Consider the following 22,780-nt stretch of genomic DNA (forward strand, 5'->3'; position numbering starts at 1 on the left):
ATTGGGTGCATATTGGCACATTGGAAGGATATTGTTAGAACTGGGGGCACAGAAAGCAAGAGGACTTTCACTAAGTATTGCAATCAATGGTGGCCACTATATAAGCTAAATGGCCACTTTATGGATCAATCGACTATAAGACTATCTTGCAATTAATGTTGTTTTTGAGGAGAGAAGGGAAATGGGATGAAATGTTGTATACTGATATGTTGTTTCATCATCTTGGAGGGAAAAGGTATGGAATTAAGTCGGCCCCTGACTGAGCCTTTGGTGCTGGCATTAGAAAAGTACAGGCTGGAGAAACATAAAGGAAGTGTTTAAAGGGTTGTTGAAGGTGTTAAAGGTGTGGCATGTAGTATTTGACAAAGCTGTTTGAAGTTGAATGAGCAGGGAAAGAGGATGTAGGAATGTTAATAGTTCCGTCTCAACCCGAGGCTGAGATCTCAAAATCACGGGCGTGAGCCCTCTGGGGCGGAGGGACCATGATGGGTCCGAGAGAGTTGTCATGGAAACAGAAAAGCAGCTAACTCTTAAAACAACCTGAGTTCGTGTGTGAGCTCGGATTGCCAATGGGACCGCTCAGGGAACTGTCAACGACTGCATTCCCCTGACCGACCCCCCCCCCACACTGAGACCCTAATCACCCCGGAAATTATGTAAATACCAAAATCTGGTTAAATTGGGAATTGAGAATCTGTTCCAACAAGGTCCAAAAGAAACCCCTATGGAATTTTTGGACCAACTTTGAAATGCAATGAGGAGAAAACAAAACAAAACAAAACAAACAAACAAAATTTGGACCTGGCTTCAGAAAACAAACAGAGGCAATTGGCTAGCCTCTTTCTAGGGCAATCAGCCCCTGATATCAGAAAGAAATTGTCTTAGGTTGCAGGATAAACTTACAACAGTCAGGAATGATGGGGACCTGGGGCATCTCCCCTAGCAGGTCCACTGGTTGAAATAAAGCTAGGGAATGAAGAAGAGAGGCTTGAATTTTTTTGTTGGTTACGGGAGCTTCTTTCTCTGTGTTAATTAGTCTGTAAATGTAATAGGAGCAACTGGCCAACAGGAAAAGGCATTTTTTGCAATGCTTGAAATTCAAATTGGGAAAAAATGATTGGAATTACAAACTGAGAAAAACAGTCAAGTGTGGTTCATGGTACTAGATTTAAAGGATGCCTTTTTCTGCCTGCCTGTGGCAACTGAAAGCCAGAAACTCTTTGCCTTTGAATGGGAAAATCCTAATAGAGGACGGAAAACTCAGCTTACTTGGACAGTGTTAACACAGGGGTTCAAGAATAGCCCCACCATATTCGGGAACTGTGATCTTGAAGTTTGAAAGACCCCTTCGGGAAAAGGGGACGCTGTTGCAATACGCAAATGATAGCTACTGAAGAAGAAAAGGAATGTGCGCAATGGACTATTAGTTTACTAAATGTTTTTTTCGGCACTAATACTGTGAACCCAGCCTCTTTCCTCAGTAACAGAGTTTCCAGATCACCCATTCATGATTGCATCAAGACCATGGACACGGTATACTCAAGCTGACCAGACTTAAAGGAAACACCCCTAGAAGACGCGGAGGATTGGTATATAGTTGGCAGCAGCTTCGTCCGCCAGGGATTTCGCCTCACAGGATATGCGGTAACAAACATCAGCCCAAAAGGTGGAAATCATTGCCTTGATAAGATCTCTTGAGCTGGCAAACATTTGGACAGATTTGAAATATGCCTTTGGTGTGGTGCATGCACACGGGGCTATTTGGAAGGAGAGAGGACTTTTATCTTCCTCAATTAAACATGCAGAAGAGGCTGATAGCAGTTATTAGGGAAGAAGGAAAAAGGAGGCCCAGACAGGAACAGCCCCGGCTAGGCAAGGAGCAATGTGCCCTATGTAAGAAATTTGGGCATTGGAAAAACGAATGCCCAGAACGGAAAAGAAATGGAAAAGGGAACCGGGGAAGGGAGGTGGTGGTCGCGCGTGCAAAAGATGACTGAAGAGGACCGGGGGAATCTACCCCAGCAGATCCACTGGTTATAAAAATGAAGCTGGGGAAGGAGGGAAAAGAGGTGGAACTTATGGTAGATGCGGGGGCAACATATTCAGTTTTAAATAAAGCATTAGTATCAGTGGGTAATGATTACGTTGTAGTGAAGGGGGCAACTGGCCAATCTGAAATAGCATATTTCTACAAAACCATTGACATATAAATATGGGAAACAGTGGGGCATTCACAAGTTCCTATACATGCCCAACTCCCCGGAGTCACTCCTAGGGAGAGATTTATTGGAAAGAGTACAAGCAACCATTTCATTTAAAAATGGGGAGATTATTCTGGAGGTAAATGATCAAAGATATGTGGAAGTGTTGAGTTTGATATTGACAGCTATTGAGACCAAAGAGGAAATTAGTGAGGAAATCCTAAGTCAAGTGTTTTCCAGAGTATGATCTTCTAATGTACCAGGGAAGGCAAAAAAATGCACTTAAACAGTACTCCTTGAAAAAGGAAGATAGAGAAGGAATTAGCCCGATAATTGATTAACATGCTTAACACCAGAGCTAACTTGGTTTACCGTTTTAGACCTGAAGGATGCCTTCTTTTGCCTCCCTCTCCATGAAGCCAGCCAGAAAATCTTTGCATTTGGTTGGAAAAGCCCTAAGAGTGGGCGCAAAACACAGCTCACATGGACAAGGTTGCCTCAGGGCTTTAAGAACTCACCCACCTTGTTCGGAGAACAACTTGCAAAGGACTTGGAGACCTGGGAAGCCCCATCAGGAGAAGGAAGGCTGTTGCAGTACGTAGATGACCTCCTAATAGCCACCCAGACAGAAGAAGCATGTGTGGCCTGGACGGTAAGCCTCCTAAACGTTCTGGGACTACAGGAGTACAGGGTATCAAAGAAGAAGGCTCAGGTGGTAAAGCAGAAGGTGACCTACCTGGGTTATGAGGTTAGTGCCGGACAACGGACCTTGGGGCAAGATCATAAAGAAGCGATATGTCAAACCCTGAAACCCGAGACAATAAAAGAACTGCGAACCTTTTTGGGAATGACGGGGTGGTGCAGATTGTGGATCTATAATTACGGATCGCTTGTAAAACTGCTGTATGTGCTCATTGCAAATGGGAACAGGGACCTCCAATGGACAAAGGAGGCCACGAGAGCCTTTGACCAACTAAAGAAGGCTCTCATGTCAGCTCCAGCTCTGGGACTTCCAGATGTAAATAAGCCATTCTTCCTGTTCTCCCTTGAGAAACAGGAGATTGCCCTGGTAATACTAGCACAGGACCTGGGACCATATTGAAGGGCAGTTGCTTATTTTTCTAAGCAGCTGGATGCTGCCGCCAAGGGATGGCCGGGATGCCTCAGAGCCATTGCAGCAGTGGTGCTAAATATCCAGGAAGCACGCAAGTTCACCTTGGGACAGAAAATAACTGTGCTAGTGTCTCACACAGTGTCCACGGTGCTGGAAGTGAAAGGCGGTCGCTGGCTTTCCCCACAAAGGTTCCTGAAATCAGCAGAAACCAAGGGGAGCCGGTAAACTATGACTGCCTGGAGACCATTGAAGCTACCTACTCCAGCCGTCCAGATCTGAAGGACACTCCTTTGATGATGTGGAAATATGGGAGCAGCTATGTCATCAGCGGAAAACGACATGCTGCGTATGCAGTTACCACTTGCAAAGACGTAATAGAATCTGGAAAATAAACATCTGTACGGACTAAATAACGAGATTATTGGAAGCAGTTCAGCTGCCTGAAAAGGTAGCAATCATGCACATTAAAGCACACCAGAAGGTGAGTTCAGAATTGGAGGAAGGAAATGATCTGGCGGACAGAGAGGCAAAAGAAGCAGTAGAAGGTGAGGTAGCAACTGAGGGAGCCCTGATTCCAGACAGGCAAATTCCCCTTGAAGTAAGGGTAAGCTTGTATATAACAAAAAGGATAGAAAATTAATCGAAAGACAAGAGGGAAAATATAACCAAGAGGGATGGGCTATTACCAAAGAAGGGAAGGGGAAGCTAGTCATCCCCTCCAATTTATTGTGGTCACTGGTAAAGAAAGAACACCGGAAAACACATTGGGGAATAGACGCTTTGTCTATTTTTTGTCTATTTTTTGCAACTAATTGGAAAATTATTGCCAGGAGCTTATATGCTACCATCGCTCAAATAACTTAACAATGTGATCTCTGTCTCCAGACTAACCCCAAAAATGCCCCCAAACCAAAACTGGGTCAAATTGGAAAAGGCCATGGGCCCAGGCAACAGTGGCAAATTGACTTTTCTGAACTTCCAAGAAAAGGGGGGTGTCGATATTTACTGGTGTTAACAGATACCTTTTCAGGATGGCCAGAGGCTTTCCCCACTAGGACTGCCAAAGCCCGAGAGGTAACTAAGTCTCTTGTAGAAAAAACTTTGAAACCACAGTGGGAAGGACTATACCAGGTGCTTCTTACTACCTTCACCGCAATTAAGATCAAGGAACAGAGTGCCTGGATTCACCATTCTCAAGTGAAGAAAGCTCCAGAAGCCCCCTGGAAAGTAACGCTGGGTAACGGTAAATTGAAACTAAAGCTCAGTCAACCAAAACGAGGACATTACGGTCAGGAGTATTTAGTAATATAATTTGCAGAAAATTTAGTTAGCAGAATTGTTTTATTTTTGTGGCTTATAGTCGTAATTGTGATTCAAGAATTGGAAGGTGCCTCTATGATAATAGAGAATGGTGAGTGGCCTTGGTCCGAAGCCGTAACAATAGAGGATAAGAGCATTAATGGAAAGTTAGCAATTGTGGTTATGTGGTGAACAAATGGTGACCATTTATATACATTAAAAGAATGGCAAAAATTAGGAGAAGAATGAACATACCAAAGAACCATAGGGGATGAAATTAAAATAGGGTGCCAAATGATTAACAGCCCCTACAGTCACCCTTATTGGCATTGGGAACTAGCCAATGGCAAGTTTCAAAGGTATTACCGAGATGGGAAAAGGCTGAAGACCAAGACCACAAACTAATAATAGATGCACTCACAAGTTATTTGCAAAGCGTAAAACAAGATGCAAATCACAACTGGTGGGACACACTCTTTGGATAGTCGCCAACTGCAACTGGGATTTTGAACACATTATGTCACCCAATTATTGTTTTATTGATATTAGTTGGTAAAAGTTTAATATTGTCTTTTGTAATACTTGTTTGGAATTGGAAATTGTTACAACGAATGGCGATACTAGCTTCCTTGATGAAAGTACATGGCAAGGCATTGAGGGATGCATATCATAGAGATTGGGAAGAATTTTTGTATTAAGTAAAAGAATTTACTAGATTTTCCAGAAAAGGGGGGACTGAAACATGGGATTAGAAATTAGAGAGTGATTGATTAAGAATGAATATGTAGGCAACACTCATTGCTTAATATGTGCTACATTTGCGATGTACTGTGCCTGTGCTGCGCTTAGGCCTCCAGATAACAGGAGCCCCTAGGACCCCAAGAACCAGATCAAACCAACCTTATGGTTTGGACTTTGACCAAGGGCTCAGAGATAAGGAGGACTGTTCACAAAAGGACAAGATAAAGAATGTCAAACATGCAAGGCCTCGAGATAACAGGAGCCCCTCGGACCCCGAGAACCGGACCAAACCAACCTTATGGCCCAGATTGTGACCAAGGCCTCAGAGAGCATGCGCAAGGAGATGAGGTGAAAAGTTCAACCCTGATGAAGACATCTTACTTCATCCTCATGACCCTCAGCGCCCACCACCAGAAGGCACTGCGCAAGTGCAGATGGGAGGAGTTTATGGAAATGACTTCTTGGAGCTAATTTTAATACTAAGCGGGGACAGGTCATGCATATGTATAGGCGTACTGGGAAACTTCATGCATATGTAACTCTTTACTATATATAACCAAAGCAAGTTGCCATGTTAGGGCGCGCACGACTTTGGTGGGACTACCCCCCGTGCTGCCCGGCACTGAATAAACATACCTACTTTACAATCTTACTGATTGTGGAGTTGTTGGTAAAAGTGAACATGGCAACAGGTGTATTAGTAGTAAAACCGGTATTGCTGTTAACAATGCATACCATAAATGCTCATTTGATCTAGAGATAGTAGTTAGGATAAATATTAGGGATACCTGGGAGATAATTGCTAGGTGAATAAATGGTTTGGAAACTAAGGTAAATACCATTGAAATCTAATGAGATCAGTAAAGTATCTAAGTAACTGGAAAGGGACCAATCAGATTAATAAGGGGGCAGTGATTATAGAAGATGGAATATACATTCATCCAATGACTATATAGATAACTGATGATTACGAGTATATTATGCAAATGTGTGTTTCTAAATAGTATGTTTGTTGTGTGTACAAATCGAACAAAGTTAGATTTGGGCAGACATGCCCCTAATTTCCGGCGCCTAGTAAAGCACCTTCATATAATCACTCTGTGGTTATGTGTCCTCATGAACACTAACATTTTGGCGACCCAGATGGGACCTCATGGGCATTGCTGAGGTGGCTTGCGAACTGATCACGCTCCAGCCAGCACCGAGGAGTTTCTCGGGGAGCCATCGGCCGCGACCGACCCCGCTGCTCACAATGTACCTCTGGAAGGGTAAGAGAAAAGGTGCTTTCTGGTAATCGGTACCCATCTGGTCTGGGAGCCTGCCGGTCAGACACGGCGAAAGCTACGCACGGTTGGGCTAGGGAATTCCCGTGGTAAGCCTAGGCGCCGTCCGTAAGACAGTCGCGAAAGCACTGCAAGTTCGGCATCAGTGGTCTGGTTTTGCTGCAGGTTCAGCATCTGGTTTGGTTTGGTAAAAGCTATAGCTATAATGGAAAAACTTAAAGGTATTTTGGGTGGCAATACTCCTGTACCGCGATCTTCCCCTTTGGGCTGTTTACTAGCACATTGGAAGGAGGGGGGCTTTGGGCAGGAGTTACGAAAAGGTAAATTAATTGATTACTGTAATGTTTGCTGGCCACAGTATGAATTAGAAGATCAAGAGAGTTGGCCAGAAAATGGAACCTTGCAATATAATACTATCTTACAATTAACGTTGTTCTGTAAGTGAGAAGGCAAGTGGGATGAGATCCCATATGTGGAGCTATTTTTCTATTTGTGGGATAAGCCTGAGTGGCAACGCGCTTGCGGGATAATGGTGGCTAAGATAACTGTTGATGAGCAGTGTAAAGCGTGTACAGGAGAAAGGTGTTGTATAGGGCATCAAGTGTTAGAAAATGGTATGTATTACAGGCAGGACGATGGAAATATAGATTTGGAAGTGGTACCATCAGCCCCATTAGAACCAGGACAGCCTGTCAGGGAAGAAAGCGAGGATAGCGAGGGGGAGAAGGAAGAAAAAGGAGCGGTAGCTTCGGCTACCCCAGTATCGTATAGGACTCGATGACGGGACCAGAAAGGTGCTACTGAATGTATAATAAGAGAGAAAGACGGAACAATAAGGCAAAAGAAAAACATAATTGCTCCTCTCAGACAAGGAGTAGGGAGAGAAGGGCCAGTATATGTTAAAGTACCATTTACTCCAGGGGATCTAGTGATTTGGAAACAAGCAGCAGGAACGTATCGGGAAAACCCAGATAAGGTAGCTAGGGTAATGACAATGATAATTAAGACCCAGAATCCAGACTGGGATGACCTTCAAGTAATATTAGATACATTAATGGACTCAACAGAAAAGGATATGGTGTTAAGGGCAGCTAGAGAAAGAGCAAGAGAGGATATTCGCAATGGGTTAGTCCCGGGAAACACAGATCAGAACTTTCCGACGGAAGACCCGCAATGGGACTATAATACAGGGGAAGGTATGAGGAGGTTGAAAAGGTATCAGGATTGGGTACAGATAGGGGTGCAGAATGCCATGCCCAAAACTATAAATTGGTCCAAACTGTATAATATTAGACAGAAGAAAACTGAATCTCCCTCTGCATTCCTAGAAAGGCTTAAGGAAACCGCAAAGAAATATACTGACCTAGATGTAGAAACAGAACAAGCTAAAGCACAGTTAGCTCTTATCTTTTTGGGACAATCAAAGGAGGATATTCAGAAGAAATTACAGAAACTGGAAGGAGCAGATCTGAGAAATATGGATAGGTTATTAGAAATAGCCTGGAAAGTATATAACAACAGAGAACAGGAATCCACTAGGAGGCAGCAAAAGAACTTGTTAGCAGTAATTCAAGGCAAAGGAAACCAAGGATTTAGAGGGAGAGGAAGAGGATTTGTTAGAGGACGGGGAGTTAATACAGGAAGGGGTCATGGAGATTTTAGTGGAAATCCAGGAGGAAGATTGGGATTGAATCAGTGTGCTTACTGTAAGAAGGAAGGGCATTTGAAAAATGAGTGTCCGTTTAGGAGAGACCAATTTTCAGGAAATTTGCTTCAGAATCAGGAAGCCGTTAAGGCAATGGTGCTGGGAGATTTTAGTAGCTGACTAGATACAGAACATAAAGCAGCCAAAAAACCTTTAGTAAAGATTCAATTAGGGGATAAGGAAGTGAGGTTCTTGATAGATACAGGAGCAACATATTCAGTGTTAAATAGTTTAAAAGGACAATTAGGAAATAAGACAACTACAATAATTGGAGCCACAGGGAAGGAGGAAAAACGGCCATTCTTACAACCTCTTGATTTGCGTTTTAGAGGTAAGGAATTAACCCATGAAATTTTAGTATGTACCAGAATGCCCGATTCCACTTTTGGGACGGGATTTATTAGCTAAATTAGATGCAACAATAACCTTTGAGGATGGAGAATTAATAATGAAGGTACCTGAGTCCAAAATAGGACAAATCCTGATGATCAAAGATAAACCCTTTGTTAAAATTCCAAGAGAAGTAGAAAATGCAGTTATACCAATAGTATGGGAAACAGATATACCAGGGAAATCAAAACTGACACAACCGGTAAAGGTGGAATTAAAGGAAGGAGCCAGACCTGTTCGAATCAAACAATATCCACTCAAGATAGAAGCTAGGCAGGGGATAGTGAAAATTATTGACAAATTTCTTAAATATCAGATCTTGGAGGAATGTAAATCGGAATATAATACTCCAGTTTTTCCAGTAAAGAAGCCGAATGGTGAATATAGATTGGTACAAGATCTTAGAGCAATAAATGAAATAACAAAGGACATTCACCCGGTAGTAGCTAACCCTTACACATTGTTAACATCTGTGAGAGAGAAATATAAATGGTTTACCATGATAGATTTAAAGGATGCCTTCTTTTGCATACCTCTTGGTAAGGATAGTAGAAAATTATTTGTCTTTGAATGGGAAAACCCGCAAAATGGACGGAAGACACAATTAACTTGGACGAGACTTCCGCAAGGCTTCAAGAATAGCCCGACCCTCTTCGGGAGCCAGCTGGCCAAGGAACTGGAAACCTGGACAACGCAAGGACAAATACAGGTACCCAGAAGTCAGTATTTGTTGTTACAATATGTCGATGATATTTTGATTGCCACAGAGAATGAGTCGCTCTGCACCTAAATAACCATCAAGATTCTAAATCAGTTAGGAATGGGTGGCTATAAAGTTTCAAAAGAAAAGGCACAAATAGTTTGCTCAACTGTAACATATTTGGGGTGTGAGATCTCTCAGGGACAAAGAAGTCTGGGCATCAATAGGATAAAAGCTATATGTGCTATCCCGGAACCTCAGAATCTCCATGAGCTAAGAGCCTTTTTAGGAATGGCTGGGTGGTACAGACTATGGATAATGGATTATGGACTTATAGCTAAGTCTCTTTACGAAGCTCAGAAGGCACAGAATTTTATTTGGGAAAAAATACAGAAAGAAGCTTTTAAGAAACTTAAAGATGCTCTAACGAAGTCACCAGCTTTGGGTCTACCAGATTTATCAAAAGATTTCCAGTTATTTGTACATGAAAGACAACGACTAGCATTAGGGGTACTAACCCAGTGACTGGGAAGCTGGAAAAGACCTGTGGGATACTTTTCCAAACAACTGGATGCTGTAAGTGCAGGGTGGCCTTCATGTTTGTGAGCAGTAGCAGCAACAGTTCTTTTAATCCAGGAAGCAAGGAAACTTACCTTGGGAAAACATATTGAAGTTTTTGTACCACATATGGTAACAACCGTTTTGGAGCAAAAGGGGGGCCACTGGTTATCACCCAGCCGGATGATGAAATATCAGGCAATATTAACTGAACAAGATGATGTAACCTTGAAAACGACTAACTTGTTAAATTCAGCAGTATTTTTAGGAACTGTTCGAGAAGAAGGACCATTAGAACACAATTGTGTGGAAATAATCGAACATACTCATGCTAGCCGCGAAGATTTGAAGGATGTACCCCTTGAAAGGTATGACTGGGAGCTTTTTACTGATGGTAGTAGTTTTGTGGAAAATGGAACGCGATATGCAGGGTACGCAGTGACAACCCTGAAAACAGTGATCGAAGCAAAACCTTTACCACCTGGAACATCGGCACAGCGAGCAGAACTGATAGCTCTAACTTGAGCACTGGAACTGAGCAAAGAAAAGATGGTAAATATTTGGACAGATTCAAAGTATGCCTTTGGAGTAAGTCCATGTTCATGGAGCATTATGGAAAGAAAGAGGGCTGTTGTCCTCACAAGGGGCCAATATAAGGTATCAAGAGGAGGTGTTAAATTTGATAAATGCGGTACAGAAACCAAAACAAGTGACTATTATGCACTGTAAAGCCCATCAAGGAGGAACCTCGAAAATATCAGAAGGGAATCGACTGGCAGATCGAGCAGCTCGACAAATTGCTCGGGAGGTGGGGAGCATGATGGCTCTGGTACCACTCAAGGTAGGCCCCACTCGTCTTAACCTTCCCAAGGAACCCAGATATTCGCCAGAGGATGAGAAATTAGCAAATCTCCTAAAGGCCCGAAAGAACTCTGATGGATGGTATGTAACCGCTACGGGCCAAGTAGCACTACCCCCTTTGGTGATGCGGGAAATACTTCAGACAAGACATAATGAGTGTCACTGGGGTGCAGAGGCAATGGTAACATTTTTAAAACATAGTATTATCTCTACACATATGTTAACAATGGCAAAGTCAGTAATGTCAAAGTGCGAGATTTGTTTGAAAAATAATCCAGTAGCAAGAAAACATGCTGAAATGGGAAGAGTGAGTAGGAATAGAACCAGGAGATTACCAGCAAATTGATTTTGTAGAGTTACCTAGGACTAGGGGATATAGGTATCTGTTAGTAGGGGTTGACACCTTTTCTGGATGGCCAGAGGCTCTTCCCTGTCGCACCAATCAAGCTAAAGAGACAGTAAAATGGTTATTGCAGGAGATTATTTCAAGGTTTGGGGTACCGTTAGGAATATCCTCAGATAGGGGACCGCACTTTATTGCATCTGTGGTTAAAGACGTAAGCAGGCTCTTAGGAATTTCTTGGAATTTACATACTGTATGGAGACCCCAATCTAGTGGACAGGTAGAGAGAATGAACCAAACACTGAAGGGACAGATTAGAAAAATCTGCCAGGAAGCCAAAATACAATGGCCACAAGCTTTGCCTATAGCCTTATTGAGAATAAGGATAAAGCCAAGGAGTGGAATGTCAGTGAGCCCATACGAAATTATGTATGGAAAGCCTTATGAATCTCCAGAACCAAATCCTAATATACATATAACAGGGAGCCAGGATGTTTATAACTATGTATTATCTCTTGGTAAAATTTTAGCTCGACTTCGAAGTGTTTTGGTGTGGAACTGACCGTTATCACTGGAGAACCCTGTCCACGATATTCAGCCAGGAGACCGAGTGTACATGAAAAATTGGAACGAAGAACCCCTGAAAGAACGGTGGGCCGGACCTTATCAAGTACTATTGACTACTTTTACAGCTGTAAAGGTAGAAGGGGTGGATGCTTGGATTCATTATACTCGGGTGAAAAAGATTCCTGAACTTTGGTCAGTGCGGGCAATCGGAGATACAAAACTACAGATGAGACGTGTATAACTATACAATGTCGGGGTTTTTAACAACGGTAACGATAACAGTAATGGTCTTGTGTAGATATCTTGTAACTGGGTTTCTAGAAATACCGGAAAAGTATAAGAAAGAGGAAATAATCAAGGGAAGAAATGTTACCTTGGAATGTGGAATGCAAGACAATAAACCAATAACAATTAGCTCTCTACAGGTGGTCTGGGAGAAAATAAATGACTTTGGACAGAGCCAGGAAATATATATGAACACAACCAGGGATAATACAGGATTGAAAGCAGGATGGAAAGGAAAGGTGCATGTAAGTAATACCCTAGAATCGGGCCAACAAGTGAAAGGAACTACCACCCTAACCCTGTTTAGTGTTACTAATGTCAACAAAGGAAACTACCGGTGCATAGTAATACATGAAAATAGCACAGATTATGGGATAAGAGAAATATTGGTACATCCAAAATTGGATAAAAGAATATTGGTAGCCCAACAAAAGGGATCTAGAAGAAAGAGGGAGGACCAAGTACCATGGACACAAGTGATACAGATCCCACACAGGCAGCCGGCAGAGAATTTATTGGTAGGATTAATTAAAGATTTTGCCGTAATGAAAGGAACTGATAGAATTATTGCTTGTATGCCCATTCCAAAAGCAGCAGGGGACCCGCTTGAGTAGGGTATAATCACTTCCCCACTGCCCCAAGTAGAAGGAAACAAAACAATTCAATGTAAAGAGGTGAAAGTTATAGAGAAGATAAATGTCACGGGATACTATAGGAAAAAGCTGAGTGTCCCAGTATCAAGGTCTTTATGTAAAAAGGAAAAGAACTACCAATTCACAAAGGTGGGCAGATTTAAAGATGTGGGATGGTGTGAATACGATGAAAAATTATAATAGAAAGACCTAGAGAAAAGGTTACCTGGGAATGTCAAGAAGAAAATGAGCCAAAAGTAATGAAAGGATGGGATAGTGCTTGGACAGTAAGTTTACTGCAGAAATTCCAGTATGGAGGGAATACATCATGGTGTATTAAATGGCAGGGAAAGCAGAATGGAACTGATCAACTTTATACAGTAAGCCGGGTCGACAGTAGTGGTAAACAAGAATCAACAAAGGTAGCTTGGTGGACCTGTGAGAAGAAATATACTTATGACAGTAATAACGAAGATATCAAGCACTTACCCCCAGTATTAATAGCCCTCAGGGTAGGATGTGCTTGCCAAGGAATTAAGTATAATTCGGAAGAAAGTAGTCAGGCAAGGCAAATCGCAGTAGATTGTAGCTATACTACAGTACAAAGTCCAAGAGAATTTGTATGGGCAGCCTGTGATGGAACTTGGACTACAAATTTGCCAATAAATAGGGAGGTTAAAGAAATAACTTTAGGACTCCCCACGCTGTGTCCAATATGGAAAAAAATCTCCTTTCAAAGGAAAATTGGAAACCCTACGAATTAATAGAGCAAAAAGAAGTTTAGAAGGGGCAGATGAAGATATATGGCATGAACCCTCAGATGGAGTAAAATTCAGTTGGGCTTTAGAGTCTCTGTTCGCACAGGTAGCTACTTATCGAAATAGGGAAATGATTTATAAACTTACAGGACAAGTAAGTAGGCTCGCGAGAGCCACGAAAGAAGGCTTTAGAGATTTTAATATCCAACTACAAGCTACAACTAAAATGGTTCTACAAAATCGATTGGCATTAGATACACTGTTATTAAAGGAACATGGAGTGTGCGGATTTTTAAAAGATCTTATTGATCATTGCTGCATCCATATTCCAAATGTGACTATTGATGTAGAACATGACATAGAACAGTTGGCTCAAGTGGAACAAGATGCAGAACAGGAAGAGAAAGATATGATGACAAGCAGGTTGGATAAAATTTTTAGTGGATGGAATATTAGTAATTGGGTCAAATCCTTACTGGAGACGGTAATTATATTGGTAATTGTAGGGATATTAATTTGGTTAATATTTGTAATACTGAAAAGTCTGATCCTGAAGAAGATGACTTGGAACCAGAAAGGGATACAGACCATCACTCGGCATATGGAACCACATCTGCAGTACCCTCCACCAGCATATGATAATTCTGGATTTCAGAGAGAACCTGAGGAACCCAGAGGTTAAAGATGGCATTCATTCCAGATTAAATGAACCCGACCAGAAAAGTGAATACAACATAGGGCAGAAGTAGTGGATTTATGGAATGCTGTGACAATCCTAATCTTTGTAATTTTCTTGATTATGTATGCTGAGTGTGAGACATTTTAATCAATTAGTGAAAGCATTTGCCCTCCTTGAAGGAGTGAAATACTTTCAAAGGCGGGAAATGTTGGTAAAAGTGAACATGGCAACAGGTGTATTAGTAGTAAAACCGGTATTGCTGTTAACAATGCATACCATAAATGCTCATTTGATCTAGAGATAGTAGTTAGGATAAATATTAGGGATACCTGGGAGATAATTGCTAGGTGAATAAATGGTTTGGAAACTAAGGTAAATACCATTGAAATCTAATGAGATCAGTAAAGTATCTAAGTAACTGGAAAGGGACCAATCAGATTAATAAGGGGGCAGTGATTATAGAAGATGGAATATACATTCATCCAATGACTATATAGATAACTGATGATTACGAGTATATTATGCAAATGTGTGTTTCTAAATAGTACGTTCGATTTGTACACACAACAAACAAAGTTAGATTTGGGCAGACATGCCCCTAACTTCCGGCGCCTAGTAAAGCACCTTCATATAATCACTCTGTGGTTGTGTGTCCTCGCGAACGCTAACAGTCAGCTTTCCGCGAGTCAATAAAAGGCAAATAAAGAGCGCTGGGTGCGCAGGGAGTCTATGCTCTACCAACACGCACACACAACCGTCGAACTTTCTAAATATATAGAACATTGCTTTTACATATTCATAAGAAACCCGAGTACGCCTATACATATGTATGACCTATCCCCGCTTCGTATTATAATTAGTATTTTCACAAACTCCTCCTTTTGGCGCCTGTACAGTGTCTCTCGGTGGTGGTCGTTGGGGTCGTGGGGATGAAAGTTCACGGTTCCCCCCCATCACTGCTAGCAACCTTTTGTTCCTGCGTAGACCCTGTGGGTTCCTGGATCTCGTCCAGACCGCAGGGGCGGCTTCGACTGGCTCCCTCTTCTTCTGCGCATACTCTGCCCTCCACGAGGTTCCCGAAAGCAACAAAACATGATCGACACCAACCCATTCGAGGCCGTCTTTTCCCGCGTTTCGTTAACCCTTAAAACCACACTCATTATCATATAACATTAAACAACAAATTTTAACAGTTTCAACCAGCAAACCCCCAGCAATCTCCATGCCTTAACGGCGGGAGAACAAGCAACCCGAGACGGCAAGGCATCTCCTTAATCACCCTTCTTTGTTCCCTCTAAACTCTTTACATTCCTGATGGCCTCATCGTTAAGAGTCTGATGTTATCACCAACCATGGGGCTTGTCGACCCCCATCCCATGGCCACACTCCCACATCTCCCCCTTCTTTATTAACATCAACCATCCTCTTGACATGAATTATTACTCCATATGTCACAAACAGAAACGCTTCATTTTCATAGGTATAGAGCATACAACTCCTTCTGAAATCCATGGCAGGTGTCTAGAATCGTGAATTTAGGCTTTATATATTAAAGTTAGAGCTGCAGACAAGAGCGTACCAAATTTGAGAACCCAGAATCTTGTGTTCCAGGCACAGAATAGGCATTGCTAGTCAGTCGAGGGAAGTGATTCTCCCGCTCTACTCTGTGCTGGTGCAGCCTCACCTCGAGTACTGTGTGCGGTTCTGGGCACCACAGTACAAAAAGGATGTGAAACTGTTGGAGAGTGTCCAGAGAAGGGCTACAAAGATGGTGAAGGGCCTACGGGGGGAGACGTACGAGGAGTGGCTGTGGTCACTTTGCCTCTTCAGCCTGGAAAAGAGGAGACCTCATCGTGGTCTACAACTTCCTCGCGAGGGGGAGTGGAGAGGGAGGCACTGACCTATTCTCCGTAATCACCAGTGACAGGACCCGCAGGAATGGTGTCAAGCTGAGGCAGGTGAGGTTTAGGCTAGACATCAGGAAGAGGTTCTTCACCGAGAGGGTGGTCGCACACTGGAACAGGCTCCCCAGGGAAGTAGTCACTGCACCAAGCCTGTCTGAATTTAAGAAGCGTTTGGACTGTGCACTTAGTCACATGGTCTAAACTTTTGGGTAGACCTGTGTGGTGCCAGGAGTTGGACTCGATGATCCTTATGGGTCCCTTCCAACTCGGGATATTCTGATTCTATAATATATCACTGACATCAAGTGGTGCAAATCAGAATTACAATACAGTGTCACCAGAGAAGGGCATCCAAATGCATCTAATGGCCATCTCTTTGTTGAAAATTCACAAAATTTAAAGAACGAATCTAGAAAATGACAAAACTTGTAGCATCACTATGTTATGATCATACACTGTTATACGGGGTCTGGCTGGGATGGAGGCAACTTTCTCTGCAACAGCCCATACATATAGTGTTGTGCTCTGTACATGTAGCTAGAACAACATTGGTATCGCACCTATGTTTTGTCTATTGCTGAGCAATGCTGCCACAGCATCAGGACTCTCTCTCCAACCCTCCCCCCCCCCACCCAAGCCAGTAGGCTGGGGGTGGGCAAGAAGCGGGGAGGGGACAGAGAATCATAAAATCATTAAGGCTGGAAAAGACCTCTGAGATCATCTGGTCCAACCGTCCCCCTACCACCAATATTGTCCACTAAACCATGTCCCTAAGTACCACATCTGCACTTAAACACCCCTGGGGACAACGACCATCACCTCCCCAGGCAACCTCTTCCAATGCCTTCCTAAGTAGTTGTTTAACCTTAACCAAAACCTGAAGCACATTCAGGAGACATAACAATAACACCGTGCTAGTCTGAACATCCCAAGGATATTCAACATCTTGGACAACTATCGTAACTAGCTCGGGGGATAAGAGGGTGGTGAAAGAGAAAGGGAGAGTGAACAAGTAGGAAAAAAAAATCTTCCCCTGTCCCCTCCACAAATTGGCTCCCTGATGAAAAAAGGCAATAGGTGTAATTGCTAATAGTTTCCCAGATATGGTTTTCAAAGTATAGAGTCGGCGACAGTGCTGAGTACAAATACCAGGTTAGAGTCGTGACCAGAAATCTCATAATTTCGTAAGACACTGTTACACCGCACAGTACCATAATGATCTTAAATCAGGGCCCAGAAAGGATAAACAGCACAACAGGGAGCACATACAGAAAGTAACGTGCAATAAAACTCAATTTGGGAAACAGGCACAGCAGACTGGAGATTAAGGCAATCAACATCGTGACTAGCAACTATTAAGCAGGTCCAATACTTATACCAATTTTCGTTTAACACACTCTGGTCAGATCTGCCGATATCTCAACCCTTCGAGCCCCACGTTGGGCGGCAAAAGGACTGTTGTGGTTTAACCCGGCTGGCAGCTAAACACCACACAGCCCTTCCCTCACCCTCCCCCCTCCCTCTCTGGGATGGGGGAGAGAAACGGGAAAGTGAAGCCTGTGACTTGAAATAAAGACAGTTTATTAAGACAGGAAAATAATAATAACAATAATAATAATAATAATAATAATAATAAAGTATTACTAATAATAATGTGTACGAAACAAGTGATGCACAATGCAATTGCTCACCACCCGCTGACCGACGCCCAGCCTATCCCCGAGCTGCCGACCTCCACCCCAGCTAGCCACCCCTATATATTGTTTAGCATGACGTCAGATGGTATGGAATACCCCTTTGGCCAGTTTGGGTCAGCTGTCCTGGGTCTGTCCCCTCCCAGCTCCTGCTGCACCCTTAGCCTGCTTGCTGGCAGGACAGAGCTGAAAAGTCCTTGGCTTGGTGTCAGCACTGCTCTGCAACAATTAAAACATCAGCATGTTATCAGCACTCTTCTCATCCTAATCTAAAACATAGCACCCTACCAGCTACTAGGAGGAAAATTAACTCTGTCCTAACTGAAACCAGGACACTACCCCAAATCCGTGGTAACTTCTTTTACTCGCCCAAAGTGGGGCTCAAGGAATTTGAGATGAGGATGACAGTTGAGAGAAGTAACGGGCAAAACATGGACTGGATGATGAAAGGAGGTGTTAGGAGAATCTTATCAAGTAGAGAGAGAGCGCTGACAGCATTAAACTAGGATGCTACTTAGTGTCTTTGCTAACTATGGTGCATTGTGCAAATTAACTAAAGCAAGAAGCCTTGGGCCCCTTACCAAGGTCAGTCTCCTAATAGGAGTGTGAGCCTATCTTAAGAAACTGGCAGAAGCTGGTCCTGCGGATGGACAAGAGCCAAGGAGCAACTGAGTCTGCGCAAAGACAAGAGGTCAACTAGCGGTGACGAGGAAGGGTCACCAACCTTCATCCCCACAACCCCTGACGACCACTACCAGAAGACACTGCATAAGCGCAGATGGGAGGAGCTTATGGAAATGACTTCTTGAACTAATTTTAGTACGAAGTGGGGACAGGTTATGCATATGTATAGGCACGTTGTGAAACTTCATGCATATGTAACTCTTTACTGCATATAACCATGGCAAGTTGCTGCGTCGCATGTGCACGACTTTGGTGGGGCTACCCCCCGTGCTGCCCAGCGCTAAATAAACATACCTACTTTACAATCTTACTGATTGTGGAGTCCGTTTTCTGCAAGTCACTATAATCCTAATATTGCACCAAAGGCAGCAGCAGCTGCTCAAGGAAGGGAGACAGGGACTGCAATTGCCGCTGTCCCTGGAGAAGGAGCGCACTCTAGGCTCTGGTAAGAATTAGAACAATGTAGAAGAGAATTTTGCCTTCCCTGATACTAACAGTACTAACTAACACTAACTGTGTATCCTCTTAGGGAGGTTCCAGTGGGACAAGGACAAATAGGTTATGTGAACTCCGCCCCCCCCCCCCCCCCACCAGCACAGAGGTTAGGAGTTTTAAGAAAGAAACAAAGTCTTTAATTGAGGACCCTATAGGACTAGCAGAACAGTCAAATCCATTTCTAAGGCCTAATTTGTATTCCGGGGGCTGGGGGGGGTGGGGGAATGTCAGTCTTTAGTATGTTATTCACTGGAGAAGAACGTTTAGGAGGGGAATGATTCGGCAGGCAGCTATGCAAGAATGGGAAAAAACTAACTTCCCTTGGACTGGGAGTAATTCCGGTAGAGCAGAAATATCTCCTTATCCAACTGGGATAATAATAACCCACAACACAGAAATCACATGAGAGACTTGGGGTCAGAATGAGAAAGTACTCGGGGATGAATCCTGAGGAGCCGGTATCCCAAGGGCTCTTGAAAGTTCATTTTGTGATTAAAGCCTGGCAAGAAACCCAGAAAATGCTTCAGAAGGTGGGGGGATGTAGTGAACAGTCACTGGGGGGGCCCTCCTGCGGGAGGCCCTGAAGGTGTATGTCAGGAGGGGAGATGAGAAGGAAAAGCAGAGCAAAACTAATGGACAGGCACTTCAAATAGGAATATCCGCAGTGGAAGAAGGAGGAGAAACTGCTGTTATAAATTCAGAATAGGGAAGTCGGGGCTTCTCAGAAAGCTAGTCCCACTGAGAGCCCCTGATAAATGAAAAAGGGCTCAAGGGTTGAGATAAGGACATGGGGATCACTCTACAATTATCGTTGCGGGCAAAACAGACAGCATAGAAAGAGTAATAAAACTTATTACCTATTGCTGACAGGCTGGAGCGGTGAGAAGCAAATAAACAAGCTGGGGGCACCTTCCCCCATCCACTCTCTTCCACCTCTTCCCTGCCCTGAGTGGCGCGGGGGGGGGGGGGGGGGGGGGGGGGGGGATGAGTGGAGGCTGTGGTTGGTCTATGGTACTTCGTTTCCACCACTCCTTCACGGTCGCTCTCTCCCCTGCTCTGGTGTGTGGGGTCCATTGACCTTCCTGGGCTGGTCCTGTGTGGGTTTCTCCACGGGCAGCGGCTTTTTGGGAGCTGCTCCAGGTGTGGGTCTGTGCCGCTGGGTCTATCTGTCAGGAGCGGGTTGGTCCAGCTTGGGACCCCCTGGGGACACCCCCTCCCCCCAAACACCTGCTCCTACATGGGCTCTTTCGCGCGGGCCACAGGGGGGCTTCAGCTCTGGCACCTAGAGCGCCTCCTCCCCCTCCTCCCGCACTGACCTTGGTGTCTCTGCAGGGAGGTTTCTCACTCCTCATTCTCCCAGCGGCTGTTCTGCTCCAGGGTGTTTTTTGGTTTTTGTTTTTTTTTTCTTCTTCTCTTGGATGTGCTCTCACAGAAGCACAAACAGCATTGCTCATGGCTCGGCTCTGGGCAGCAGCGGGCCCCTTTGGAGCCGGATGAAACTGGCCCTTATCTAACATAGGGCAGCTGCTGGATTCTTCTCACGGAGGCCACCACTGCAGCCCCCCCATTACCAGAACCTTGCCACATAAACCCAATACATTAGGGCAGCTAGGTCATCGCTGGCCCGTAAAGTATCAGGGCTTAAATTAACTAATGAAACCCTACAGGTGACAGGGGTAGAAGGGATTGAGATAACAGTGCTACTTTTAGGGAACACCAGGATGAGACTAGGGATAAAATGATCACTGGGCAATTACTGTATGTACCCGAGGCAGGGACTAACTCCTTGGGAAAGGATTTGATAATGAAATTGGGCATTCAAATAGTAAATTGCTAGACTGGAATAATGGTGATATTAATGGGGTGCTCTTGGACCCTGGGAGCAAAGATATATTTGCCTTTGAGGGGAAAGATCCTGAAACAGGGCAGAAGCAACAATACAGATGGACAGTTTTACCTCAGGGGTTTACAGGGCCACCAATTTATTTGGGCAAGTTCTAGAACAAATTTTGGAGCAATTCCAACCTCCAGAGGAGGTGTTACTGTTACAATATATGGATGATCTTTTATTGTCAAGACAGGAGAAAATAATTGTGAAGGAAGCCACTAACAAGCTATTCAACTTTCTGGAAAAACGGGGCTTGAGAGTACTGAAAAATAAATTACAGTATGTAGAAAGAGAAGTCAAGTATTTAGGGCATCTAGTGTATGAGGGGAAATGATGAATAAATCCAGAGAGGATTCAGGGAATTGCTGAGCTACCCCTACCCAAAACTAAAAAGAACTAAAAAGTTTTAAGAGAAAGAGGTTTTTAAGGAATTAGGAGTCACAAAGTCCGAAGGAAAACAGATACTCCCTGAGGGGAGAGAAATGCTGAATAAAGTGCTAATGAGGCAAATACTAACTGGTTTACATCATTGGGGAATTCAAGCAATGTGTGACACTGGGTTATGGAAATATGTATGTGTGGTAATATATATACTTTGGCTGAACAAGTATGCAGGAGTTGTGAAGTATGTCAAAAAGTAAATAGGAAAATTATCTGCAGTCAGCCCAAAGGGGGCGAGAACCAGGAATTCAACCATTCCGAAGCGTACAGGTAGATTTTACAGAACTCCCTAGAGTAGGTAGATTTAAATACTTATTAGTCTTGGTCGATCATTTGTCAGGGAGGGTGGAAGCTTTCCCTTCAGTATCTGCTACTGTAAGCGTGGCAGCTAAGGAAATTCTAGAACAGATAATTCCCAGGTATGGAATCGTTGAAAATATTGACTCTGATCAAGGAAGTCACAAATATTGCAAGGGCTAATGCGGACTCTAGGAATTAAGCGGGAATTTCACGCTCCTTGGCACCCTTCCTCTTCTGGAAGGGTGGAGTGGATCAGACAGTAAAGAAGCAATTGACTAAGTTCTTGAAACTCGGCTCCCCTGAACGAAGTGTTTACCTTTGGCACTTCTCCCGAATTCAAACTGCGCCAAGAAAAGATGTGGGAGTTTCACCATACGAAATATTATTTGGATTGCTGTACCTGGACAAAGGGAATGAATTATCTCAATTTGAGACAAAAGATGCTTTTCTTAAAAACTATATACTTGGGCTGTCGTCCTCTTTGTCATCTCTCAGGACCTGTGGATCGTTAGCACAAACCCCACCCTTGGAAGCCCCAATCCATCCATTCCGAGCAGGAGATTAGGTTCTGATACAGACATGGAGGGAATCAAAGCTACAACCTGAGTGGCATGGACCATTCCAGGTACTCCTGACTACTGAGACAACAGTAAGAACAGCTGAGAAATGGTGGGCTCATTACACTCGGGTGAAAGCATCGGTTAACCCTGAAACCTGAGAGACTGTCTTAATAGAGACTTTAAAAGTTAAATCTGTTAAAACTAACTACTGTAAACCTTTAACTTCTCCTTCAAAGAATTCTTAATGAGTTAATGGGTAAAAGGGATTGAATTACACAGAATTAGAGTGTTTCCAGGGGACACTCCCTAGAAGAGGGAGAAAAAGAAGAGGGGGGGGGTATTCAATCCCCACCAGAAGAATCCTTATTAGTTTGTGATTTTTATTGTTTTTCTGAATTATTATTTCTTAATTATTATAGGGATATAGAGAGAGATATGATGTATTTTAAGCTTATCTTAGTAATACCTGTTATGAATTGATTAGTGATAGGATGGGAGGAAAAATCAGCATTTCCAATTAATCCAGAACATCTCTCGAGTTCTATATCGAAATAATTGTTGGATTTGCTCCCAAATGCCTAGAAACACTGAAAAGGCCTTGTCCCTGATTGCTATTCCATTACCAGCAGCAACTGTGTCTGGATTCTTTAGATTTCTAAAAACAACGGATCATACTCAGTCCCGGGAAGGAACAGATT

At 43.4% G+C, this 22,780-nt stretch overlaps 2 protein-coding genes and 1 long non-coding RNA gene across 4 annotated transcripts in view; 1 reads left to right on the top strand and 2 right to left on the bottom strand.

Annotated features, from left to right (window-relative positions):
• LOC308184772 (E3 ubiquitin-protein ligase KCMF1) overlaps positions 1-22,780 on the bottom strand; it is a 118,799-nt gene that overhangs the window by 60,080 nt on the left and 35,939 nt on the right. The gene's annotated exons all lie outside the window — the stretch shown is intronic.
• The window catches only part of LOC308184894, a 111,414-nt gene continuing 88,790 nt past the window's right edge, over positions 157-22,780 (top strand). Inside the window, exon 1 of the long non-coding RNA XR_013943012.1 lies at positions 157-9,864. This is a non-coding gene — a long non-coding RNA (uncharacterized lncRNA). The remainder of the gene's footprint in view (positions 9,865-22,780) is intronic.
• The window catches only part of LOC308184723 (uncharacterized protein), a 324,716-nt gene continuing 318,116 nt past the window's right edge, over positions 16,181-22,780 (bottom strand). Inside the window, exon 2 of the mRNA XM_080572097.1 lies at positions 16,181-17,518. The gene's annotated coding sequence lies outside the window, so the exon portion shown is untranslated. The remainder of the gene's footprint in view (positions 17,519-22,780) is intronic.

Source organism: Anser brachyrhynchus (genome assembly GCF_964034855.1).
Source record: "Anser brachyrhynchus genome assembly, chromosome: W".
In the NCBI taxonomy this organism is placed as follows: Eukaryota; Metazoa; Chordata; class Aves; order Anseriformes; family Anatidae; genus Anser; species Anser brachyrhynchus.